Source organism: Thermobia domestica, chromosome 6, assembly GCF_964235325.1.
Source record: "Thermobia domestica chromosome 6, izTheDome1.hap1.1, whole genome shotgun sequence".
Classification (NCBI taxonomy): Eukaryota; Metazoa; Arthropoda; class Insecta; order Zygentoma; family Lepismatidae; genus Thermobia; species Thermobia domestica.
Genome location: NC_137459.1, coordinates 196932125 through 196943883, shown reverse-complemented (window position 1 = coordinate 196943883; position 11759 = coordinate 196932125).

Genomic DNA, 11759 nt, shown 5'->3' with positions numbered 1-11759 from the left:
CAAATATCCTTGAACTGTATTGAAAATGTAGGTACCTGCATCAAAAGAAGTTTTGACTTTGTAAATTACCCGTGTGATTATATATTTAATACAATAAGTGCACCAACAGTACAAAATTGAAACTGATGATCATAATTGTTTACAAGAGATTTTGGTTAGATACATGCTATTTATATTATCCTAAATAGTACTGATGAAGCATAGTAAATATACCGTTACTTTCTATGCATATTCCTTCTGAGCATTTGTGACCCAAAAATATACATTACCAGCTGCTGTCCTACGACATTGCAACACGAGAATCGAAAGTCATCACTTTAACTTGTAGATAAAACAGTTATAGTGTTATTCAAACAAAATAAATATTACTATTAATATAATATTTTGACAACTATTGATGTTTACTTTCAATCTTCTAGGATTATCCTTCCAGTAGTCATTCTTATGTGATCACTTTATTTTCTCATGGGGGCATTTTTGTCTCACTTGAGTTAGACTTTGATTATAATGATTACTTTTATTTTCTCAGCAAAAATTAGATTTGTTAAAATTTACGACAATGAAATCTGTATTTAACAGAATCTGTTCTCAGTGGAAAAACTAAGGTTTGGGGAAAATATTATGGTATCGTAGATTTCCATAGATGCATTTCATACAATTAAGTTAATATTAAAAATGATCTGTTCATCTCGGAATTATAGTGCCGTTCTGATTTTCAATGACGGAAAATGTTTTGTAAGGATGTAATGGGATATTAGGATGAATCATGAGTTCGTTCGTTTCTGAATCCATTAGAATAGATCAAATTGTTCCTGTTACGTGAAACACCGAACATAACCATGAGTTAGTATGACGTGAAGCACATCTCAGCCGTCATGTAGAGAGCACCACAGAACCTGTTTCAGGATCACAGTTAAATTGGAACGGTCAAACATGAAATTCGATCAAACGGCTGTTCATGTACACCTGTGCTGTTATGACATGTAAAGAAAGACATGAAAGCTACAGAAGCTGCAAAAAATATCTGTTCTCTTTTTCTTGACTATACTTAATAACAATTGGACAGTATACACGCATGTTGGAAGATGCTTAATCATGCAGAAAGTGGTTCAAATTTTACTTTCTTCTGATGTACCTTACTTAAGAGAAACAATGAGCAAGTTTGGTAAAGTTATTGTTAGTTATCTGATTGTTCTGCTCCGCAGTTAATACAATAAATAACTGACATTGTTCAAATTCAATATAACATATATTAAAGTATAAATCTGCTCTCAGCGGAAATAAAATATGCCACCATGGGATTCCGTTATGCAGGTTTCACTGCATGTGTGTTCTTGGTGATCATTTCAATATATTACATTTCACGGTTTATTAATTGTCAAATCTCAAATATATTTTCCAATTTGAGTATTCTTTTGACTTTCTCATTCTTTATAAATAGCTTTTTGTACTTTAATAAAGTTTTGTGGGAACGGTTAACAGAATCGTATAAGTCATGCTTCCTTATACATGTTTAAAACGGCATTCATCATAAATGATAAGTCAGTTTGCCACATGCTTTTAGAACTGGAATTTTGCATTCTGCATCGCCACAATGTGTTTGGATGTACTTATTGAAAAAAGAGACATCTACAGATGGTGATCAGAAAAATGGAAACGCCTGAACGAAATTCAACTTACCAGATTAATATGGTGTCGGGCCACCTTTCGCCTTCAGAACAGCCTTGATGCGACGTGGGATGGAGGCATAGAGGTCGTGAATGGTAGCAAGTGGAATTTTACACCATTCCTCGTGCAGGGCATCGGCCAGTTTTGTGAGAGAGGATGGAGGTGGAAATCGTCGCCGGAGTCGTGTTTCCAAGACGGACCACAGATGTTCAATTATGTTGAGATCTGAGGGTTGGGCGGACCAGGGGAGGTGTTGAACTTCATCCCGATGTTCCTCAAACCACGCTGCGACAACGCCAGCTCTGTGAATGGGTGCATTATCATCCTCGAAGATGGCGTCATTGTCTGGGAACAACATCCGGACCATAGGATGCAAGTGGTATCCTAAAATTGCGACATAATCGTTGGCAGTGATTCGTCCGCTAAGTGTGACCACAGGACCCAATGAAAACCATGATATGGCGGCCCATAGCATCACCGAGCCGCCGCCATGTTTCACAGTTGGGCGGAGACACTGCAGATCATAAGCTTCTTTGGGCGTTCTCCACACAAAAACACGGCCCGTGGTTGGGAATAAGGTGAAGGATGACTCATCCGACCATATCACACGTTTCCAGTCCTCAACAGTCCAAAATGCATGGTCGCGGCACCATTTGCGGCGTGCGAAAGCGTTATGGTCACTGATGAGCGGTTTGGCCCGTGCAACACGACCCCGTAAATTCATGTCATGTAATTCGCGGCGGACTGTGATTGTCGACACAGGGTGGGGGAGGTGCTGATTGAGTTCCTCCGTCACTTGCTCCGCAGCGGCACGACGGTTCTGCGAGACAATGCACTTTAATACCCGGCTTGACTTGTCACTCATGATTTTCTTCCGCCCACTGTTCCGCTTCCCCGATGTGGTTTTCCCGTGTGTTGTTTAGGCCATCATCGCCTTCGACACTGTTCCACGCGAGACGCCTAACACAGTAGCCACTGCCGTTACACTCACTCCACATAACCGCGCACCAACAATTTGCCCTCTTTGAAAATCTGAGAGGTCTCCCATTTTACACTACCTCCGTCTGCTGCAGCCACTGGACACTGCTGTTCCACTGCGCCTGACGTAGTATGGAGACCGACCTAACACACCACCACCAGCGGTCCGGCGCTGCGGGCGCCACGACACCACTGCCAACCTATACATCTGACGTGTTGCCAACTACAGGTGTTTCCATTTTTCTGATCACCATCTGTATATCTAGTGCGTTAAATACAGCAATTATTCCTGAAAGAAAAATTACAAATCGATTTATTAGTAGACCTATTATCTTTTAAAGTAGTAAAACAGAAACATCTAGCCGCATATTGCCTTCACGTCTCGTTAGTAAACCCGACCCCGACTCCATGTTCTCAACGACATATATATATAGGGGCCAGATTTAGGGGGTGCACCGGAGCACACACCCTAAATACATTATCTAAAATTAGAAGGTAGTAGTGAAAAACCAACATTCTCCGAAACTTTCGTGTGTTCGTTTGAGGCTTAAAAGAAATCTTAGTTTTGCAAAAGCAATAGTTGAAGTCGACTTTGTGAAGGTTGAAGGAAAAGGATTCACTGAACAAAGTAATATTCCTTATTCACACCTCAGATGCTTAAAGGCAATTAAAAACTTAAAAGTTTAAATCAAATTTAGTTATAGTTATTGGTGCACCCCTCTTTAAGAAATTCTGGATCCGGCCCTTTGTATATATATATATATATATATATATATATATATATATATATATATATATATATATATATATATATATATATATATATATAAGATTTTCTTCGTTTATCGATTGAGCTTCCTAGTTATGAAATGATACTATTATTTGAAGCATATTTCTGAATAGAATTTTTTCTTATTATTTATTGGATGCTTAACTCTTATTTTGTTGGATATCTTCATTTATCCTTCGTAGTCGCCTGCAAAATTGTTTATTGTTCATGCAATTGTCTGATTTGTGTTTTGTATTACTGGTTTTTATGTATTTCTTCAGTTTCTGGGACAGAGCATTGAATTTGTCTTCCTTTAGAGGTTACCAATGTATTATCCCCACATAATATCTGTCGTTTTAATCAAAAATGCATTTTTAGTTGCTTTATACATTATTGCAATGCGTCTCGACGGTATTGTCACAATTGTAGGCGCACGTGACCATTGACTGTCTTTACCCCTTATTCTTTCTCAAGTTTTTCTAAGTGTCAAATTTTCAGTAGGTTTCTGGTCGACTAAAATACTGACATGAAACTAATTTTTATTTACTATGTTAATGATATTGCAATTGTGAATTCTTTATTCAAAACCTGTAAGATTTTTGTTGTTGTTGTTGTTGCTTTGCAATGCACAAAAGGTCATTAATTTTAAGAGAACGAATTATGCTTTATTTATTTAGTTAATAAATATAGACATACGAATTGCAAAGGTAATTTATATTGAAATAACTAACGATTAAAAACAATAACGATATCAAAGGGGAAAAAAAGAACATACTTTTTAGACAGAATCTAAAGTGCCATACTGATATTCGTTTAATGGAACTAAGGAAAAGAACATGAAAATCTTTAGGATCACCAGCCATGAATTTAACCGAAAACCTCCCAACTGGAAACCAAGAACAGTAACAATTAGTCTAAGCTTGCTCAAAAGAAATTGCGAATATAAGGACTGGTTTCTTTTCTTTTTTAAGTGACGATCTACGTGGTTCTAAAAATATATTTGATTTACTTTCATTTTCTTTTAAAAGGAAATGTAAAAAAAAATACAACTGGCACTTTTCCTGCCAATATTATGTTTCTACAAAAGAGAGATAGGTGAAAAAAGTAAATTAAATTAAGAGTTAATTTTAGTTTGTGCAATCAGCGACATTTCCTCTAATAATGATGTTAGCACTTTTATTAGAGTACCTTGACAAGAAAATCGTCTTACTGTAAACATTGTTTCGCAAATATATATATATATAAAATCACGTGCTGATGTTTTGAGCTGAGTTCATTGGAGTAAGAGAAAAGTGTTCAAACTGGTTAACCTCGAACATCAGGGTGTGGTCGTGTTGTGCCATAAAATATGCATAAGCTACTTTTATTCTTTAGGAGGAAGAAGTTCTGGGGGAATACCTGACACTCGTTTTGTTTTTTTTATATATGTATGAGTAGTACAGAAAGATTACCTTCTGACTTGAAGACTTCAATTAATTCTGATTAAGAACAGGGAAATTCAGAAGAATATGTGTAACAAAGGAAATCGAAACTTGACAATAAAGCAGCAAAATCTGAGGTATTATTTTGACTTTGTAGAAAATGATTAAATATGCATTCATGATGTCACTATTATTTTTCATTTAAAAGCAATGGAAGACAAAAAATTGACATAATGTGTGAGAGGAACTGATTAACATCTTGGACAAACATGTACCGTGCTACTTATATGTTATTCAACAGATTTCGTCATAGACTGCCATAACAAATTTCTCAGTACTATTGCATATCCAGGGGATATGTTGAGGTAACATTTCGTTTCCAAATTTCTCAAGTTTATACGACATGCCGTTCTCGTACGAACTACTAAGCAAAAGTCATCTTCCTATGATTAATATTGCAAAGTTCTGTCATAAAATCGCCTTATTAATGTTTACTTTAGACTGACGGTAGGAGAGAAGAAACTATAGTGACTGTGAAAAAAAATTCGATTTGGAGATTTCAATGGATTTACACGTTTCATGGGCTCTACATTTCTAAAAGTGTTTCTTCGATCTGGCCGTTCGTTTGTCCATGTTTTATGTTCACTAAACTAGAAGCCAATCCCATTCATCCAGCGTATCTGGAACAAATTTTCAACTAAAAGTTTTCATGAGATTCTCCAGTTTTCTTTCCGGAATTTTCTTCCTACCTCCAAAAATAAGAGTACTTTACTAGGGTTGAAAATATAAAAAATTGAATTCTTCTCGAAATCGACTCTAATGATTTTGTTTATTTTTCATAACTCAATGTTTGATTAAAACTCTATAATAGAGTATTAATTGTTTATCTATGAAATCTCTAATACTTTTTGAAGAGAGTTCTTTATCGACGATTTTCTCAAAAACGACTCAGAGGATTATATTAATATTTCATAAATAAACGTTCCGCCAATAATTCTATAATATGCCATAACTTGTTAACCATGGAAAAGTCCAGAAGGGGAAATTTAGTCTGAAATGTGAGTTTTCTCGATTTTCTCAAAATTGATCGGTTGATTTTGTTCTTGTTTTATAAATAAATATTTGCTTAACAGCCCTACAATATAGAATAAATATTTTTGCACCAAAAGTCCATAAGAGATAGTTTACTCTTGGGGTTGAGATTTTTTCGAAATATTTTCTCAAAAATACTTTTTAGTTGATTTTGTTCTTATTTCGTAAATAAATATTGGTTTGAGAATCCTACAATACGGTACAAATCACTGTGCATGAGAAAAGTCCACAAGAGGTAAACTATTTACTCTTGATGGTGAGTTTCCTCGGATGATTTTCTCAGAAACTGATCAGTTGATTGATTATCTTATTTCATAAATAAATATTTCATTTACAATTCTACAATACGGCGTAAATAATTTTGCATGAAAAAGTCCAGAAGAGGTAGTTTTTTCTTAGGGGTGAGTTTTCTTCGGACAAAATTTTCCGAAAACGCCTGTTGAAATTTCGTAAATAAATGTTTCCGTAATAACTATAATATGACGTGATTGTATTTAAAAAGAGCGAGAAAGTTTAGTGCATTGGTCCGTACCTCTTACTACATTTTCTGGAAGCTTATGCTTGGATAATAGAGGAATATCGTGTTGTTTCAGTATTCAAAGTTATTAACAATTACTCTTACTCATTGAAAGATTTTCTAGGATTTCTACAAAAAGATCAATTCATTTTGGGCAGAAAAGAAAATAACTTCGAATTTAGCTTTCAGCTGTTCAGTGTGCTGTTTGACATTGATTAACGACAAAGGTAATTGTATGGGGAAGAGATGTTTTTTCTCTACTGCATTGTGTTGTAGATTTATTTCAAACTGTAGAAAGGATTTTCTATGCTAAACACATATAAACTGATTATAACTTCTTGTCCGTTATGAAGATGTTACTAAAACATCAGGTTAATAAACAAAAAATGTAAGCGGCCGTATCTGAGAGTGTCTCTAGAACGGAAGGTTCTGTCTCGTGACAATACATTCAATATACCTTTCCCGAGATAAAAAGTCTGCTTGTTCGGTATTACAGAGGTGTCCGTTATTGAGAACTGTCCGTTAAGGGAGATTTCACGGCATTATTACGGTATCATTATGTATTTTGAGGTTTATCTTTGAAAGAATTTGGCAAAACTATCAGCAGGCCAATGTAAGTACCAAGAAGGTGTGATTCATTATTGGTAATTTAGTGTGTAAGTAGTTTCGATGTACAGTTAGTCACTACTAAAAATAGATATACACATCAGAATCTATGATCAAATTGATTAATTAGAATATCGCTTCTGTACTATACAGAGGATCACATTCTATCTACGTCAAATAAAACTGACTGATTGAATCATTCAGAAATTATTGACACAAGAATGTGTAGGGTACTCTCTTTCAACGGAATGCTCTGTAACATCACAGTTTGATGCTCCTTTCCCAGTAAACCAAGCGGAGAGGAGGAGGGTACGGAAGGAAACCTTGTGTTAAGAAAAATGAAATGAAATAAAATGAGATATTTCAGTTTTACGTCCCACAGTTATGACTGGTAGGCTAAAGCAGGAGGTGATGATGAGAAATGAATGAAATGGTGAAGTGGAAAATAATGGAAGGAAACAGGAGAACCCCGAGAAAGCGTACACACACGGTGTTTTTCCACCACAAAGCCCACTTGGTGCGAGCTGGGATCGAACCAGGTACCCCAAGGCGCAACCACGGCCCCTTATGTTAAGAAAAAGTAGTGGTGACATGCAAATAAGTACATCGATAACGTAATCGATGATTTTGCAGAGATATTACTCGTGGATCTACGACTGTGCGTACACTGCCAACATTTACTCTCCTACGTCATCCCCTCCCCTCCTTTTCTCGTTGTTTCTGCTTATTTCAGATTGTAAAAGCGCGCTCTTACGTCAAACATCAGCTGGTTGGAAAAGACTTGTATGCTATGTGTATATCCACTTGTTGGTGACTGTACATTTAACTAGGTATAATAATTTCCACACATCCCAATACATATTATTGAAAATGTAATATTGTTATATTTAAGTGCTGATAATCTTTTATTTTTAAAATTGCAGATGTTGCGTGCAGTGTTTGCTGTTCTGTTGCTGGTCTTGGTACTTGCAGTAGCCCAAAGACCACCATATGCTCCAAATCCTTGGGTATATCCTTCACCTACTTCACCACGACCCACGTCACCCCAGAGGCGATATTGATGTACTAATCCAGTCAAATAATTTATTAGAAAGATGAAACTATAAGAAAAGCAGAAAGGATTAAAAACAATAAGAAAAAACAAAGGAAACTTATACCAAGGAGAATTAAAATGCAATTTTGTTCACTGCACAGTTATTAATCGTTGGATCATCCCCTATATCTTTCTCTGGACAAGATTTTGTTACAAATTTTTATTATGTCATTAAACGTTATCAAAAGCAGAAAAATATACTTGTTAAACGTCATTATATATATTAATTTATTGTGCATTTTAATAAATATAAAAGCCAGTGATCGTATTTATTTTCACTTTATATTCATTACCTGGCACAAGAAGAATACGTAGTTATAAGAAAACCTTATGATAAATCTTCTTTGAGGTAACAATATTCTATAAAGCAAAGTTGCTTACAAACTAATTCTATGGCCTATGGAACCCGAAGGTTCAATGCCACACTAATAAAAGCTCTCCATTGACTTCTGTACTTTGTCAACTGGATCCATTTTATACGTTTTATTCCTATTTCTGCGAGACCCATCTTAATATTGTCCTCCCATCTGCACCGAGGGTTCCTAATGGTCTTTTTTTTTCAATTGGGTTACAGTTAAAATTTTCAAAAACGTCCTTACTTACTCCCATTCTGGCTACCTGATCTACCCACCTGAGCCTCCTAGACTTAATGACCCTAACAATGTTAGGTTAAAAGGTACAATTTATGCAGTTTCTCGTTATAAAGGTTCCACTACTCCCTTCCTCATAGGTCCAAATTTTTGACTCAAAATTTTATTTTCAAATACTTTTAGTTTGCGTTCTCCCTTTGAAATAAGTGACCATGTTTTAGAATTACACAGCACTCTTTTTAATTGCTTCAAACAAACCTAGACTGAGAGATGAATAAAATTATGTAACAGTATTTGAAGAAATATTGTGCATAAATGGAAGAAAGAAAATAGCAAAATTCATAATTATGCAAACGACTTATATGAATGCTATTTTCTTTTATTGCAGCATTTACATCATAGTCTCTTACAATTTATTGTATCAATGTCATAAGGCTGAACAGATCTATGTACTTATATATATATATATATATATATATATATATATATATATATATATATATATATATATATATATATATATACGGAGAAAAATGCATAATCCAGTCGGCATGTAAATGCTGTTTTTACCATGTTACGCGCGTCACCACATTAAGTAATGTTGTTTCATCAGTAGTACGATCTACACCACCGTCCAGCGAAAATTTTGTATTGTGGGACCACCATTTCAAATCTAGAATTAACGCCATACCCATTCCGACGGTGGTAACTTACGTGTATAATGTTGTTAGTACCTTCCTACGAGTGTCCCCTCTTGGTTCTTTCTAAATCTTTGACTCCCTACCTTACGAGAGTAATAGTTTTTAACACGAAATCAATCATTTGAATAAAATTATCCAATCACAGCGAGTCTAGTTCGACGCCAAACTCCAGACTTGGCATGGTGTTCCCACCTGCTGTACTTTTATACATGAAATTACATTACTTAAGGAGCGCATCCGCGTAAATACGATGTATCCACACGGAAATCCTAGTCCTTTTTTTCTCAATATATATATATATATATAACAATTTGTTTTAAGAAAGAAAGAACATTATTCTACCGATCACTTTGCTCAGAAGATGTCCAATAAGGAGAAAATTAAACAAGAGTTATCCACAATTTTAAGCGGAGTGCACTATAATAGCTTGCAAAGCAAATTCCAGGAAAATGTCGCGAAGTGCACTCGTATGATTTTGTGGTAATTTGGTTTAAACCACTGGCTATTGGCGTTCGTACCCTCATTGCGAAGGGAAATATATTACATGTGTAGATTGCATATAAAACATGCTATACTGTAAACGTTTGAATTTAATACATGCATGCATAAGCTTCAGTCTGATAAAGCAATTTACTAAATAGCTCTTGCAAAATCACATAGGGTTCCCAACTGTCTCGGTTTGAGCAGAATTAACCAGGAATTCTACGTCTTGTCCGGATTAATTTTTCTGTTTTTCTTGATGATCAATATCCCGGAATTCAATGTTCCGTTTTATGAATAATGCCTATTCGGTATACGTTGCTTTCAAAAATAAATAAATAAAATACAAGTTGCAACTATCACAATCGCCAGTCTTAGAAAAAATACCGATTTAAAAGTTCAGATGGAAATTCGTTTTTTTTTCCAACAGGACTGGTTGTAAGAAAAAATATAAAATTTAATAAGTATTTTTAAAACATGTTTTCTTCTATAAACATAACCAGTGCTGTAGTCCTAAAATTTGCAGAGGGTGTACGCTGTTTTGTAATCATCTATGTTTGTCGTAAGAGATTTGTAGGCATTTTAATAAACAATGTAAATCGTATGTATTAATTAATTCAATTAAAATATAAAGAATACATTACTGTTTTATAATCTAAAAACATTTCATGCTATTTCCTTGATGACACTCCTTACTTAAATCACACCATTAATAACATAAATGGGTGTAGGTGTGAGAAGGAACAGAAAAAATTCGCAGATTTCTTTCATGACTCATATATTTGAACGCCTGTTACGAATATGAGAAACAAGGCGATATAGTCACTTTATCATTGAAGTCATGGCCCGATTAAATAAATAAATATAAATGAAACAAAAGTAGAAATTATTATACCCTTTGAAGCAGACGGTACACTCTAATGACTAAGATTAAGCAGAGGGTATACGGCGTATACCCTCGACTACAGCCCTGAATATAACAAACAAAATGAAAAAAAATAGTAATAGGAAGTAAAAAATAAATCAAATCGTACTACTAAAAACTAAAATGTAGTTCTGTTTGCAAGAAAATTATTTTTAAAAAATCTATCCATGGCTAAAAAGAAAAGCGTGAGGACCACAATCATATACTTACATTATAAATTGATCGTATATGAGAGCACTCCTCATGTTATTCTTTTTAGTTATGACAAATATACCTTTAAAAAAATAATTTTATTGAAAGTAAAATGATTTTCTACTTTTTAGTATGGCTTATTCTATTTCGTTTATTTTTCTAAAAAATATTTATTTTCTACTTTCTAGTCATAATTAAATACATTTTCTATCATTGTAAAATTTTGTTTGTTTCCTTTTCTACATGCTAACCGGGACTCAATGTCTTTCAACACTACAGTCTGTGTGTTAAAATAAAGAAATGGGACTTTGACTTTAAAAAAATGCATTAAGTGATTTGCTATATAATCCATTAAAATAAATTGTGCTCAAAGACTCATTTGCTTCATTTTACCCACAAGAGTATAGATTTTGGGCATTTTACCTGAAAATCATTAATTATATCTTTTTACTATTACTATTATTATTATTATTATTATTATTATTATTATTATTATTATTATTATTATTATTATTATTATTATTATTATTATTATTATTTCATGATAAGATGTTTTCACAGTCAATCAGTTCTTGATATCTATCGTATTTTCACAATCTGAAACGTAATTTACGAAGATCCCTTGCATGTTTGCCATACATGCCATGTCATCTACACAACATTTTGCTTGTATACCGGAATAGGATATACAGTTAGTAGAGGGCAATGTTAATAACTTACTCAATTA